The sequence below is a fragment of the Apodemus sylvaticus genome, chromosome 7 (genome assembly GCF_947179515.1).
Source record: "Apodemus sylvaticus chromosome 7, mApoSyl1.1, whole genome shotgun sequence".
Classification (NCBI taxonomy): Eukaryota; Metazoa; Chordata; class Mammalia; order Rodentia; family Muridae; genus Apodemus; species Apodemus sylvaticus.
The window spans coordinates 63,092,710-63,109,412 of record NC_067478.1 but is presented as its reverse complement, the minus strand read 5'-3'; the positions used below and the strand labels follow the sequence as shown (position 1 = coordinate 63,109,412).

General features: G+C 37.6%; 1 protein-coding gene across 9 annotated transcripts in view; it reads left to right on the top strand.

Annotated features, from left to right (window-relative positions):
• Csnk1g1 (casein kinase 1 gamma 1) overlaps positions 1–16,703 on the top strand; it is a 132,762-nt gene that overhangs the window by 1,569 nt on the left and 114,490 nt on the right. For 6 of the 9 annotated variants that reach the window (XM_052187983.1, XM_052187988.1, XM_052187987.1 and 3 more), the window contains exon 2: positions 9,435–9,499. The exons of 2 other annotated variants lie outside the window; for them this stretch is intronic. The gene's annotated coding sequence lies outside the window, so the exon portion shown is untranslated. Of the gene's footprint in view, positions 1–9,434; positions 9,511–16,703 lie in introns of all 9 variants that reach the window. One more of the 9 variants, XM_052187981.1, reaches the window with a different exon arrangement.

The following is a 16,703-nucleotide window of genomic DNA, read 5'->3' as shown; positions in this document are numbered from 1 at the left end:
TCAAAGAGTATAGGACAGGAATTCGAGTTTGTTTTTTTTTTTAATTTTATATATATATATATATATAATCTTTTTTTTTTCTTTGAGACAAGGTCTCACTATGTAGCTCTGGCTGGCCTGGAACTCACTGTAGAAAAGGCTGGCTTGCACTCACAGAGATCCACTTGCTTTTGCTTCCAGCACTGGGATTAAAGGCGTGCACCACCAGGCCCTGCTTTATCATTATTTCTTTTGTAGTTCTGGGCATTCAGTCCAGAAAGGCCTCACACGGTTACCACTACTGAGATACAACTTTAGCTCCTAGAAATTGCTCATAAGTAGCATAAAATACAATTATCAGTAGTTTCCTAAAGCATGTATTAAGTACAATATGTTTATTTCTTGAAATGACCAAAGTACATTTTATAGGTTTTTCTCAGATAATCTGTATGCTGTTAGATATAGCATGGGTTGAAATAAAAAACATAAGTAACTTAAATCACGTGTCTTAATGGCAATTAAACTTGGGGCATTAAATAGTAATTGTAATTGTAAGATTAAGGTCAACATCACTTACTTGCATGACTCATCTTAGATTATAATATTAGCAAATTTTAATATTGTTTTGTTTTGTTATTTTGAGAATGTCTTACCATGTAAACTCAGGCTGGTCTTGATCATGAGATACTCTTTACCCTTGAGTGTTGGGATTACAACTGTATGCTAATTCACTTGACTCCTACAAAGTTCTTATATAAACTGTAAAATAAATAAGTGAAAATACAATAAATTTCTCCTTTTAAATCATTAGTCATTAGAATGTAGAAATGATATTAGAAAATAAAATATTGATATATGCTTATTTGTTTTGTGGATTTAAAATTATAGTACTTCATACCTTTTTGTTTGTTTGAGGCAGGGTTTCTCTGTGTAGCCCTGACTGGCCTGGACTGCCTTGGTAGATCAAGATGGCCTTGAACTCCCTGAGATCCACCTGTTTTTGCCTCTCAAGTGCTAGGATTAAAGGCATACGCTTCCAAGCCCCATTGATTGATTGATTGGTTTTTCCTGTGTAGCCTATTATGTTTGGCTTTTCTTTTCTTTTTGAAAAAGCGTTTCACTGTGTAGCTTTGCCTAGATCAGAATTTGTTTTGTATAGCAGATTTACTTGGAACTCACAAAAATCCATTTGCCTCTGCACCCTGAGTGCTGGGACTAAAAGCAGGCATCACCACAGCTTATGCTGGATTTTCATCTAACAAGTTTTGTGGTTAGTAATCTTTTATATGTACTTTATTTATGTACTTTTATTTTATGTGCATTGGTGTTTTGCCTGCATGTGTGTGTGTGACATCTTGGAGTTACAGACAGTTATGAGCTGCCATGTGGGTGCTAGGATTTGAACCTTGATCCTCTGGAAGAGCAGCCAGTGCCTTTAAAGACTGAGCCATCTCTTTAGTCCCTGTGGTTAGTAGTTTAAAACATTTCAAATGTACTTTATATCAAAGGGGCTGAACATAATAAATTTGTTTATTATTTTGTATGTGAAAAATAGGTACAAATTTTGCAGTTCAGGGTGAGCTTTTAGAGAGTTTTATATACGTTTTTATAAAATTGAGAGAAATTTTCAATAACTTTTTAAAGCAGAGTTGAAATTATGTTTTGCTCTAGTTGAGGCGTGGTTTGGTGTGGCGATTCAAATTTCCAAACGCTTTTTAAAGGGAGCAGTCTTAAATTCGTATCTAGGTTTTTTGGCTATGTTTTTTGAATTGTTATTTTTTCGTTACTTAAAGTTGAAGTCATGTTGTCTTTGCTAGCTCTCAGCATTGTCCATCTTTTTACCCATCTTTTTATAAAATGTTAATCCATTCATTTTCATATAAAAAATAGGATAGTAGCTATTGGTGTGAAAATTCTGCCTAAATTATATGCACAAATACAAAACCATTGGATATACTTTCCCTGGTGATCTCTTCCATAAGAAGTATGTGACCAATCCAAAGATCTTTGCAGTTGTCAGTTGTGGAATTTGCTGGTGAGGGAATCTAAGAACTATTGACCCTTTCTTGAACAACTCTTTGATGATGTTGAAAGTTTAGGCATATTAGAGGAGGTATATGTAAGGAAACAGACGCACATACATTTGTACATATGTACAATCTAGTAGAGTCATAGAATGAACACAATAGTTAATTATGTTGTGGTCCTGTTAAATCAGGAATAAAAGAATTACTGTGGAAATGTTAAAAATAAAAAAAGTTCAGAAACTACTTTGTATTTACTCTAACCAAGGGATTTTTCTCTTCTGAGCTTATTTCTATTTTACAGGGTATTATATGGAGATGATTATTTAGCTTCTAATTAAGTTAAATAATCTTTATATTAAGGTTATTAATTTTATATTTTAAGTATTTATATTAAGATATAAAATAAAATGTAGTTAGATTTTAATATAACCAGTTTTGCTTCAGTGGCTTTATATACATAGTAGACTTTCCTGGAAGAACTTTGAATTTGTAGAATGATAGTTTTTTTTCCTTAACAGCAACTCTATCCTTTGGTGCCTAATATAGAATCTCTGAGAAGCTGGGAAAAGAAAAAGTGAATTTACTTGAGAATTACCATTTTAAGTTTTATAGATTTCTTATTTAGAAAGCTAAATTGGATTTTGACATTATTGGGATTGTGTTCAAGATGGACTTAGGGAAAAAAATTAGATGCCATCTGTTTCACATTCCTTCTTTCCTCCCCCTCCCATGTTTTGTGGCTTTGATTTCATGAGATTATTTTTCAAAAATACACACCCTCAGTAGATTTATATTATATAATATCAACTATCAGTAAATGTGTAACTAAATCACGTAGATTGTTATGTTGTTATATAGGATGATAAATAGGCAATGCTTAAAGGTAATTTTTGAGTTATTTAATGATCTCTGGATATGAGTTAGCTTGTGTCTTTGTTACTATCTTTTTGATAAATTATTTTATTTTTGGTTTTTGAGTTTTGAGACAGGGTCTCTTGTATCCCAAGCTAGCTTCAAACTTACTATACTGTCAAGGCTGGCCTTAAGCTTTTGATCCTTTAGTGTTATCTCGTAAGTGCTGAGATTACCGGCCTATGCCCCAAGGTCTGATATTGATAAGCCATTTTTGTCATTTCTACTTATAGTTTAATTACTGGTGAAAGCTATGTTTTTAAATGAAAATATTAAATAAATGATGGTATTATAATAAATCCTTATTGATTCAATAGATCGCAACTTGAAAAATGCTCAGAATTTTTATTTAATGGCAAACACACTCTAATTTATTTTCAAGGCAATAGTTTTTCCTCACCTATATACCTATGGCTTAGTTTTCATCTAAAATGTATACCCATTTCAATTTTGATTATTTTGACAGGCAGGTGCTGGGCACATTTAATAAATAAATCCTAGGCAGGGGCAATTAAATTTACAGAACTGAAAAAAAGCATACTTTGCTGAGATTATAGTAGTTGGTACTTAGCATGACCTTAGAGACCCAGGTGGTATTTTTGATAGGCTGTAAAGGAGAACTAATGTGGTATCCTAGAAATGGCCTGAAGAGAGAGCCATCTGGAGAAAAGAGACTCATGCTTTGTCTCTAGCAGGAATGTTCTGGTGAGGTAGGAAGACAGATGGACTATTCCTACACCACTGTAGTTTGAAGCTTCAAGTGGGCAGCGTAGTTATGTGGGGCTAGGATGCCAGGGATAGTAATTTTTTTTTTTTTTTTTTTTTTTTTTTTGCTTGTCACAGTGGAGGTGTGGACATTCTGGGAAAGGATTTTCTCTTGGTTTTTACATCATGGCCAGAGAAGGAGGCTAGACAAAATAGCTGTTGCTCTTTTCACCAAAGAGAATTAGGTACAACATCTCTCTTAGTGCTTGGGCTGTGCTTAGTGCTTACCACAGTTTGATGTCTTCATCAAAATGCTGCATAACGTTTCTAGGAAACATAGCATTGGATCTGTGTTTTCTGCCACACATAACTCCTATTCTAGTAAAAGGACTTCTGGGCCCCTAAATGGAAGTATCATAGAGGTACATCTCTGCTAATAAATTTTTAAATACTTCTGATGGCCAGTGAGGAAGGGTGTGTGTGTATGTACACAGTGCACACCTGAATGTCTATGATAATCAGATTTCATTTCAGGTTCCTAAATCATTGACAATTACAGTTTCTTCCAGATTTCCAGTTGAATGTTTTGTCCGTTTCCTAGAGGTCATCCTGATGTAAGATGCCAGTGAACAGAAGACTGATGGATAGCAGGAAAATAGACTATTTTTACTTTTAGTTTTCTAGAATTTCTTTAGTCTGCCCTATATGACTGTGTATGTGTGTTTTGTGTGTGTGTTCCCAGTTCTTTTTTTATTAATAATTTTAGTAGTATAGACTTACAGAATTATTGAATAGGTAGTATAGAGAATTCCATGTATATCTTCTTTTTTTTTACAGTTTTGCCTCATATGTTAGTGCTCTGCGTTTTTTACAATTAATGAATCAGCATGAGGGTGCATTCAAGATAACATAACTAATGATAACATAATTATCTTTATGATAGTTTTTGCCTTGCTTAGTTTTGAAGGCTTTTAGAAATACCTACCATTTCAGTTTCTTTCCCCCACCTCTCTTGTGAGACAAGGTCTAACTTTGTATCCCTGGCTGGCCTAGAACTAACTATATAGAAGAAGCTAGCCTTGAATTCACAGATTTGCCTGCCTCTGCCTCCTGAGTGCTGGGACTGATGGCCAACACCATACAATTTTCTTTTCCTTTCTTTCCCTTTTTTTGTTTGTTTATTGTTCTTTTCATTTTTCCTTTTTAGATAAAGACTTTCATGTAGTATAGACTGGCCTTGAACTCCTGCTCTTCCTGTCTTTATCAAGTGCCGGGGTATAGAGATGTGTGTTCACATACGGAGGCCAGAGCTCAATGTTGGCTGTCATCATTATTCTCTGTTTGTTCTAATTGATTAGTTTTATGCACCTGGGTGCTTTGCCTTCACGTGTGTCTATGCAAACGTGTGTATGTTTGGTGCCCTTGGAGGCCAGAAGATACTGTCATATCCCTTGGAATTATAGCTGGTTGTGAACTGCCATGTGGGTGCTAGGAGTCAAACCAGATCCTCTTGAAGGTCAGCCAATGCTCTTAACTGCCAAGTCATCTCTCCAACATTTCAACTTTATTTTTTGAGACAGGGTCTCTCAATGAACCGAGGACTTACCTGGCTGTTAGGTACCTGGCAACCCAGGTTGAAAGCTCCAGAAATCTTCTTTTTCCTTCATTGGGTTCGAAATTACACATGTGAACTTCTGTGCCTGGCCATTTTGTTGTTGTTGTTGTTATTGTTATTGTTTGTTTTTTGTTTATTTGCTCTTATTTTGTAGCTCCAGAAAACCTGGAACTCAGAGGTCCACCTGCCTTTGCTTCCCTAGTACTGTGATTAAAGGCACACACCATCTGATTGGCTTTTTTGTTTGTTTTTGGTTTTTGGATTTGGTTTTTTCGAGACAGGGTTTCTCTGTATAGCCCAGGCTGGCCTCAAACTCAGAAATCCGCCTGCCTCTGCCTCCCAGAGTGCTGGGATTACAGGTGTGCGCCACCACTGCCCGGCTCTGATTGGCTTTTAAAAAAGTGCTCATATCTTCATGCACTTTACCAATAAGCCATCTCCTCAGTTATGTTACTCTTGTTTTATTTTATAATATGTATTTTGATTTTTATCACATTTTTCAAGTATTTTTGTCTTGCTTATCTCTTTAGAAATTATGTGTGGGGGCTAGTGAGATGGCTCAGTGGTTAAGAGCACCGACTACTCTTCCAAAGGTCCTGAGTTCAAATCCCAGCAACCACATGGTGGCTCACAACCATCCACAACAAGACACCCTCTTCTAGAGTGTCTGAAGACAGCTACAGTGTACTTACATATAAATAATAAATAAGTAAATCTAAAAAAACTATATGTGTATGTGTGTGAGAGAGAGAGCACACATTTATGAGTATGAGAAGGAGGAAAGGGGAAGGGAGTGAGTGAGGAGAGAGACAGAGATAGAGAGACAGAATGTATACGGGTACATGTACTGGTATGTACCCATGGATATGTGAGTTTGTGGCCAGCCTGGCTTACATAGCAAGTTCCAGGCCAACCAGGGCTACATAGAGAGACCATCTTGAAACAAAACAGCAATGAAAAAGAGTGTATGCTTGAGAGTCCATGCTACACTGCTTATGTGGAGGTTGGAGGACATCTGGTAGGAGTCAGTTCTCTCCTTCCACTGTGTTCAACCTGGGGGTGGAATTCAGATCGAAAAACATGACAGCAAGTGCCCTTACCCACTGAGACATCTCACTGGCCTGTTTTTAAATTGTATATTTTATTTTGTTTTACTTGGGGCTGGAGAAAGGACTGAGATGTTGAGCATTTGCTACTTTTAACAGATGACCTGACTTTGATATTCTACACATGGCAGCTCCAAGCTCCCATAACTCCAGTTCCAGAGGGGTCTATGCTCTCCTCTGTCTTCTGCGGACACTGCATACACATGGCACCCATATAGACAAATAGACACACCCACATAAATAGGAAAACTTTGTGCGTGCATATGTGTGTGTGTGTGAGTGTATACAAGTGTGAAAGGGCACCTGTGTGTAGTTGGTTCTCTTATCTCACTTCTGCCTGTGTCCCCAAAATAGAGCTCATGTTATCTGACTTGTGTGGTAAATAAGGCTCTTACTCAGTTGATAAAGGTGTCAACTGAGCCATCTTGCTGACCTATTTTTAATTTTAAGAGACATTATTTATTTCTGTGTGAGTATTTTGTCTGAGTGTATTTTGTGTGCATCATGTTCCTGTAGCGCCTGTTGAGTATAGAAGACATCCCCTGGACCTGGGGTTTTTAGATGATTGTGAGCTGCTATGTGGTACTTGATAGCCTAAGTGTTAATTGCTAACCAGATATTCTTGCAGTTGGCTTTATAATTGTTCTGTCCTACTATACAACACCTTGTTCCAAAACATCTTAATCTTAGTTGGTATCATAATATCTAAATATTTTGATTATTTATGATACAAATGCAAAAATATTATACTAGCCCCATATTTAGTGGGATATCTTGTCCTCAACCCCTCCTGATGCCTTCCCGTCCCCCTCTATTTTTATTTTTCAAGACAAGGTTTCTCTGTGTGGCCCTGGCTTTCCTGGAACTGCTCTGTAAACCAGGCTAGTCTTGAACTCAGTCTAGCCTGCCTCAGTTTCCTGAGTGCTGGGATTAAAGGCATGTGCCACCACTGCCCAGCATCCCACACCTACCTTCCTTTTTGAGACATAGTTTCATGCTGGTCTCTAACTTGCTAGAGGAGGAAGAGCTTGAACTGGTGATTTTTCTGGCTATATTTACCAAGGGCTGGCTCTCCAAGGTGTTTTCTTTCATGCCCAATTTTATGTAGATCTGGGGATGGAACCAGGGCTTTTTGCATCTGGGCAGAAACTCTACCGACTCTGGTGTTCCCATCCTTTGTTTTTATAGTTAGTTAACAACAGACTAAAGGAACTATCTGGGTGAAAGCCCCTAGGTTCTCCAGAGATGGGTGCTCTCCAAATAAATCACTGTATAAATTCACACTATGGAATCCATCTGGTTAATGCTTCTGTTTCATAAGTTTCAAACATTATCAAATTGGGCCATGAGATGTTGCTGCTTAGGCCTAAAGACTTGAGCTTGGTGATCTGAGTTTGATCCTGTGATCTCATGTAAAGGTAGGAGAAAACTCCATGAAGTTGTCCTCTTACATATACACATATGTCCTATACACATGTTCAGCTCCATACTCATCATGCACATCTGGAATAAATAGAATTTAAAAACAAAACAATTATTTTGAAATTATAAGACTGAAAGAAAGCATGGAGGAAGTCAAGTAAGACACATTTACTTTCCAGCTGTGACACGTGTGTGCAGGAAGCTAAATCATTTGCTTAGGTTGTAGAGCTAGTTAATGACTAGGACAGAAGCTCAGGCGTCCTGACGTTCAGTGTAGTCTGACTGCTGTTATAACTAATTTTGAAAAAAAAAATTAGTGAAACTATAAAAGACTTTTTTTTTTTTTTTTTTTTTTTTTAGGAAATGTAAGTAGGCCATTTTACTATTGTGGGCCAAGAGAGATAGCTCATTAGTTAAGACCACTCCCAACTCTTGTTTTTAGTTCCACTATCCACATAGTTCATATCCTTCTGCAACTGTGGTTATAAGGGATTTGACACCCTCTTCTGACCTCTGAGGACACAAGGTTCATAAACTCGAAAAAATTTTAAGAAAAATTTAAAAAAAATCTTAAACTATTGTAATAGTTTTCTTTTTCTTCCTCTTCTTCCCTTTTTGTTTTTGTTTTTGTTTTTTGTTTGTTTGGTTGGTTGGTTGGTTGGTTTTTTTTTTTTTTATTTGGTTTTTCAAGACAGGGTTTCTCTGTGTAGCCCTGGCTGTCCTGGAACTCACTCTGTAGACCAGACTGGCCTCCAACTCAGAAATCCGCCTGCCTCTGCCTCCCAGAGTGCTGGGATTACGATTATAGGCGTGCACCACAACTCCCGACTCTCTTCTTCCTTTTTTGTTTTGTTTTTTCCTTTTGAGACAGGGTCTCACTATGTAGACCAGGCTGGCCTTGAACTCACAAAGATCTGCCTGCCTCTTGTCTCCCCAGTGTTGGAATTATAAGCCTGTGACATTAGCTTTAGTTTCTAGCACATTCATTATGTTTCATATTCTAGATAGAAATCAGCAAATACAAAAATAATGGTGAGGTTATCATATCCTGTACTTAGTGAATAGACATTTCGCTATATTAAAATTAACCTTTTTTTTTTTTTGCACAGTGGGGATAACCTGTTAATATTTAATGGTATAAAGCAACAGCCAAATTTTGCTTTCATGTGATAGTGTATTTATAAAACTAGAGTGAGGTGTTATGTAAAAATTTAAAGCACAGAGTAGTATGCATCTGGTGAATTCAGGGCTTGAAGGATACACATCTGTTGAGAAAACAAATCATGCAACTATTCAGAGCTTTAGCATCTTTAAATGTGTGTGCTTTGATTCTGTAATTGTTTTTGAAACAGTCTTTAATGGATTTAGAAAAGCTGTTTGCTCTAAGGAAGCAACTTGTGAAGTCATTTGGAAGCTTTTTAATTATTATTCATATCATTTTGTTATATTAATATTTTTTCTCCAGCTTATCTGTTGAGGAAGGAAGGAGCTAACTGACTCAAAGAAAAACAGTTTGTTGCATAACTATATTTTAAAAGGCGAGAATGTTTCCTGAATTGAATATACTAGAAATATTTTAAGACCCTGGATTTTAAATTGAATCAATACTCAGTGAAGAACAAATGTTGGAGTTGCTACCACGTATCCATTACTATCCTTGTATTATAGGGATACAAAAATGAAGATATGGTGTGTACTTTTATTAATCAAGTTGAAGAAACAAGACTTCAAAGGTAGAGTAACAGTTAAGTGCAAACTTGATATAATCTCTGAGTACTGCAGGAGAAAAACCCAATATTTGTAATTCAGATGGGAAGAGTCAAACTAGAGAGTTTCAACACTGACCATTAATTCACCTGGTGAAGCTTATTCAGCTGGGGGAAAATATGTTCATTCATTCATTGGAGACAGAATATTTGTATTTCTTCATGTTCTCTCTGTGGCTTATGTTAATCTCAAACTCAAACATTTTCTGCATCAGTCTCCTGATTATGGCAACTACAGATGTACCACTGGGCTGGATTTTATCTATAGATGCTAAAAACCTATTCAGGATCTGGTGAGATAGCTTTTAGAGTAAAAGCCCTTACTGTACATGTCTCAGAACCTGTGTAGGATGGAAGGAGAGACTCAGCTTCACAAATCTGTCCTCTGTCTTCCACATGTGTGCTAAGTCATGTATACACAGACACACATACACACAGACACACACACACCAATAAGCAGATGTTTAAAAAATGAGCCTCTTAGCCAGGCGGTGGTGGTGCCCAAGCCTGTAATCCCAGCATTCTGGGAGGCAGAGGCAGGCGGATTTCTGAGTTGGAGGCCAGCCTGGTCTACAGAGTGAGTTCCAGGACAGCCAGGGCTACACAGAGAAACCCTGTCTAGAAAAACCAAATCCAAAAAACAAAAAAAACAAACAAACAAGCAACAACAACAACAACAACAAAAAAATAGCCTCTTCAGGTGTAGCCTCTTCAGGCCAGGCAGTATTGAAAACCATATGCTTAGATGATTGCTATTTTTAATTAATTAATTATAATTAGTTTTTCCATGACAAGGTTTTCTGTGTAGCTTTGGCTGTCCTGGAATTCACTCTGTAGATCAGGCTGGTCTTGAACTTGTAGAGTGCTGAGATTAAAATTATGTGCCAGCTACCATCTGGCTAGATGGCTATGATTTGATTTGGTAAGCAAACAGGCAAGAAGAGGGCACATTCTAAGACTAATTTGGTAAAAACCATAACAACAAAATAAAAAATTATAATATAAAGAGAAGTAAATATAGGGTGGCAGAGTAAAGTCTGGGTTTGGGGTGTATGTGTGTGGTTCAAGACGGTTTCTGATATAACACTACTCTCTTAGAACTCTCTGCGTAGATACTTGCCCTCAAACTCAGATTCACCTGCCTCTCTCCCCTAAGTGCTGGGATTAATGTTGTATGCCACCGCAGGCCAGCTAGGGTCTCCCTTTTTGCTTTTGTTTTTAAGTGGTGCTGGTGGCCTTGAGCTGTTTTTCATCCCAGCCTGCTAAGTGATAATTGTCTTAATTTCTACCCTACAATTTCTTCTTGGAATTACAGGCTTCTATGTATTTGCCTTTTCATTTGTTTGCTATCATCTAATTTCATCCTATTGTATTTGTAAAAGATACATCTCTCTCTTAAAATGTATTGATCCTAAGGCCAACATAGTTGCTTGAGTTTTGTTTTGTTTGAGACTGAGTTTTACTGTAGCCCTGGCTGGTCTGGTACTTGCTATGTAGATCAAGCTGGCCTCAAACTCACAAGAGACCACTGTCTATGCTTCCACAATTGCTAGGATTAAATATCCCCTGCAGCTACCATTTCTGGACTAGCAGCATCAACTGGAAATTTATTATAAATACAAATTCTTTTGGGGAGCAAATATCTAAAATGTTTTTTTTTTATCACATTTATGGTGTGTGTGTGTGTGTGTGTGTGTGTATGTGTATGCGTGTGTGCGTGCCTGTACATGTACAAGCACACTTGCATGCGCATGTCACAAAATGTGTATGAAGGTCAGAGGACAGCTTTCCAGAGTTGTTTCTCTGCTAAGCCAGTCTTCTGCCCAAGGCTTTATAGTAACAGATACAAGCTCTAATTCCCAAACCCAGTTTATTTTGCATGAAATGTATTTGCAAAAGCTGGGTGGTCCTGGTTCTTTTCTTTTTTCTTGTTTTTGAGACATAGTCTTTGGTATCCCCAGGTTATGTAGTTGAGGGGTTTGAGATGATTTTGAACTCATAGATTGTCTGATTCCTCCCTGCCTCCTAAAGACAGTAGGCAGACCCTGGTGACCTTGAATATTTCTCCAACCTCAGGCTCTTGAGTGGAAATTGTCTCATTTCCTTCTTGCAATTTCTTCTTGGAACTGTTAAGTCACGAATGTGTCCTTTAGCTTTTATGTATTTATGAATTCTGTTTTTGATTTACTAATTGTTAATTTCGTTGTTTTTTGTTTGTTTGTTTGATTTTGGTTTTTTTGAGACAGGGTTTCTCTGTATAGCCCTGGCTATCCTGGAACTCACTCTGTAGACCAGGCTGGCCTCGAACTCAGAAATGTACTTGCCTCTGCCTCCCAAGTGCTGGGACTAAAGGCATGCGCCACCACCGCCCCGCAGTCTAATTTCATTCCATTGTGATTGTAAAGAATATTTTGTATGATTTGTCTTATAAAATATATTGTGCTTCGTGACCTATCATCTCTTTCTCTCTCTTTTTTTTTTTAAAGATTGACTTATTTCATGTATGTGAGAATACTGTCGCTGTCTTCAGACACACCAGAAGAGGGCATTGGATCCCATTATAGATGGTTGTGAGCCACCAAGTGGTTGTTGGGAATTGAACTCAGGACCTCTGGAAGAGCAGTCAGTGCTCCTAACCGCTGAGTCATTTCTCCAGCCCAGCCTATCATCTCTTAAGGATACCTTGTGTGTACTATTTAAAAATGTGTAATTATGGGCTGGTGAGATGGCTTAGCAGGTAAAGGTGCTTGCTTCAGACCTAGCAATCTGAATTCAATCTCTGGGACCCACAGGAGAGTACCAGTTCTAACAAGTTGTTCTCTGACCTCCACATGTGTGCTGTGGCATGTGTGCACTCACGCGCATACACACAAATTAGTGCAGTTTATAAAACTAAAAACTGAAAGTATTTTGTAAGGGATGGCTTCTGTTTAGCTTTCATTTTTTCAGTTTTATAATTTTTGGTTTCTGTCTCTTGCAATTTTTTCTGCAGTTATATTTTGTATATTCCCTCTTCTCCTTAATATTCTCCTTAATAGTTTTTTTTTTTTTTTTTACTTCTGAAGTTTGTACCTGTCCTCTCTAAGAGTGTGTATTCCATCCCCTCCCCATTTCAGGCTCCTAAACTTCCCAATTTTTAATCGCCCAGACTTTTATTTTCTCACTATTTCTTAAATGTGTCACTAAAATTACAATTCTGTGGCTCTAGCTAAACTCCCTCCATCCCTTCTTCCTGGCTGATTTATTTATCTCTAGTCTCTTTTGTATCCTTAATAGTTATTATATCAGTATATATAGAATGTACTTCCAAGGCATATTTTAAAATAATTTATTGAATGTGATTATTAAACCCTATTTTGAAAATTTTTCCTTAGATACAGAAAAGGATAAATGGAAAAGTTACAAGAGACAGAGGGGGGTAGGGGGTTAGGGAGAGAAAGAGAAAGACACACACACACTCAAACTGATAAAGAATACCTCATTTTTACTGCATTTTGTGTAGTTAAGTTTCCTTTGGTCTTGAAGTTTTGACCTTCTCACCAGCAAGGCTGTGCTGTGCCTTAAATGTAGCTTCTTGTTAGGACAGTACTGACAGCATAAATGTCTTTATGTACTCAGCTGTGAGTAAACTAACTCAGTCCTTGAAATACTGCCTTGCATTACTGCGTATACTTTCAATCTAAGTTGCCACACTTACCAGTACTGATTTCAAGGCCATTGGGATTTGTGTGGAACAGGTTAGGACAATGAATTTTTTCTCTTTAATTAAAAAAAATAACAAAACTTTTAAAGGTTTTTTTCAAGCATTTTATAACTTATATTTGAATATTCCTACTAATTTATGATTGAGAAATGTTGATTGGGTCAGGGGCTTACCTGTGTTTAGAATTCAGAATCTTTAGTCCTTATTCTTTAACATTCTGTGTTCCTCTTCATGAGACATTCTTTTGTATTCAACTCTTGATTTATTGCATTGATTTTCTTTTCATACTGAATTATTTAAGGATATTGCAGATTATTCAGATTCGTCAAATACATTTTTATTTGGAGAGAGCCAAACACTAACTGTACTTAGTTTTTAATACTCAAAGTGTCTTCCTTATATTATTAGAAGATCCCACTTGTAGGATTACCAGTCACAGAAATGGGCATATTTTGTTGTACTTTAACTGGAATGACCAGAAGAGAGTAGTACACCTCTCTGGTGTGCTTTATAAAAAGGGACATAATACATGGATAATTTAGTCATGAAATAGTTAAGTTCCAGTCCTAGAAACAGGGCTTCATAGAATTTAATTTTTCACTAACTATAGCATATATAACATACATGATTGTTTTTATAATATTCTGAATTTAATGTAACTTAGTTGTAATGTTATGTAATGTCCTGCAACTAGCTCTGTAGGTAAAGTAGTATTACTTTTGACATAATGTGTATTTTTTCTATTTTATGTGTATATAAAAGCTGTACCTACATGTGTATGCAGGTGTGCTTGGCATGCCTCTTTATAAATGTGTGTGTGTGAGGGGTGTACCTATGCATGTGGAGGCCACAAGAAGATGCCAAGTATCTTCCTCTGGCCCTCTACCTTACTGACTGGCTCTTTCACTAAACTGGAAGCTTGGTCTTTTAGCAAGGCTGTCTGACCAGTGAGTTCTGAGGACCCACCTCTCTGCTGTCCAATGCTGGGCTGCAGGCAAGCACAGCCATGCCTGGCTCCTTTTAGGTGGGTTCTTAGGATTTGAATTCGCATCCTCGTGTTTTCAGAGTATGCATTCTGTGTTAACTGATCTCCCTAGCCTCACTACTTTTTTTCCATTGAACTCTTGGGTGTTTTTCTTTGAAAATATGATTTTTAATTTAAATAGTAACATTCAACTATTATAAACAGCAATATTCAACTTGCCAAGACTTAACAAAACTAAAACATAGTCCCTACCAAATGTGCCAGTGTTTTAAAACTTTATAACAAAGTATAAATACTTGTATTTATATAGAGGAATCTAATAGTTTGATATTTTGTGGGGTTTTTTTTATTTGTAGCATTTTGTAATTGTTGTTGGGTTTTTTTGTTTGTTTTCTTTTGTTTTTTGAGACAGGGTTTCTCTCTGTAGCCCTGGCTGTCCTGGAACTCACTCTGTAGACCAGGCTAGCCTAGAACTCAGAAATCCACCTGCCTCTGCCTCCCAAGTGCTGGGATTAAAGGCGTGCACCACCACTGCCTGGCATAACAAATGTTCTTAATCACTGAGCTATTTCTCTAGCCCAAGATTTATTACTTATATTTGTGTGTGTGTGTGTGTGTGTGTGTGTGTGTGTGTGTGTGTGTGCATATATGCCATCAGAGGCCAAAATAGGATGTTGGATCCCTCTGAAGGAGGTGGTATGGGTAGTTGTAAGCTGCCCAGTGTGGGTGCTGGGAACTGAACTGGGGTCCTATGCAATATGAGTATGCATGGTATTCTTAATTTATTTTAGTTATTTAAACAGGGTCTCAATGTGTAGCCTTGGCTGGCCTGCCTACCCCTCTTAAGTGCTGGGATTAAAGGTATATACCATCGAGGCTGGCACTCCTTAATTTCTTTTACACTTATTTGATTTTATTTGTATGAATGTTTTACTTGTATGCATGTATATATATCATATATGTATGTGGTGCCCACGAGGGTTAGAAGAGGTAGCTAGAACCCCTGGAAATGAAGGTAGTAAGCCACAAAGTGAGTGCTGGAAATCAAAGCTGGGTCCTCTGGAAGAGCAGTTATTGCTATTAATGCCTCAGCCACCTCTTTATCCTCAAAGGTTTGTTTGATTATGTGCTTGTTCATTTGAGATAGGGTCTTAATATATAGCCCTTGGTCTAGGACTCACTTTGTTCATCAAGTTGACATTGAACTCAAATAGACCCACCTGCCCCTGCTGGGCTTAAAAGCATGAGCTATCATGTCCAGATTGTTTTAATTTCTTGTATGTTTGTGGTATTGTATAAATGAGTACAGATGACCTTGTAGCCCAGAGATGTCAGATTCCCTTACAGATGGAATAACAGGCATCTGTGAGCTGTGTGATGTGGGTGTTAATAACTGAACTCAGTCCCTCTGTTCTTAACTGAGCCATCTTTCCCCTCTCTTACTGTTGCTTAAGAGACAGTGTCTCTCTCTGAGACCTGAGCTTACCACTTTATTAGGCTAGATTTACTGTCCAAGCAGCCCTAATGACTTATCTGCTCTGTGCTTGACTTATAGCTGTGTGTCCACCATGCCTGTCACTTTACTGAGTGCCTGAGATTAAACTCAGGTCCTCGTGCTTCATCACTCAGACATTTATCCTGAGCCACTTCCACAGCTGCCACCATACTATAATTCTGTGTTCAAGGAATTTGGCAGAGGGTCATGGGACTCTCCTGGGTGCTAAACTTGAGAGCAAACTTACTAGAGTGGGATTGGTTTTAAATAATGTTTCCCAAAGCAATGCTAAAATAGGTTTGGGTTTTATTTGCTATGCTTGTTGTGTTGGTCCAGCTGTTTTTCCTTTCCTAACTTTGATTGCTGTAAGAAGCATCTATTTTACTCAGTTCCCCCCCCCCCCAGTCTCTGTCTCTCTCTCTGTTTGTGTGTGTGTGTGTAGATACTGACACATGACTACAGTATTCATATATAGGTTAGAAGACAACTTTTGAGAGTCACTTCGTTCCTTCCATTTTTTTGTGGGTTCCAATGATTGAACTCTGATAGGTTTGTGTGGCAATTTATCTAACAATGAGTGGTCTTGCCAGCTCCCACTTAGTCATTTTGTTTATTTACTCAGTGCTTTTAAGATTTTGAAATCTAACTGATATTTTTATCCTTTGTTGCTGAGGACTGATTCCAAAGCTGGTACGTGTGTACCCTGCTGCTGCTCTGATTCTCATGTGGTGGCATTGCAGGTTACTGGCGGCTTTTCTCTTTGCTTCTCTCAAACTAGCTTTTCACCTGATTTTTAGTCGCACTTTTCAACTCGTGATCCTGGTGATCTAGATTGGCAGCTGTAGCCCTGACTGGCCTAGATATCTACTAGGGATTGAATCCAGGACTTCATGCATACTATACAAGCACTCTACCAATAGAGCTAAAGTCCTAGCCTCCATATTACTGTCATTAGTACTGCATGTAGACTAAAAAGTCATGTTGAAGC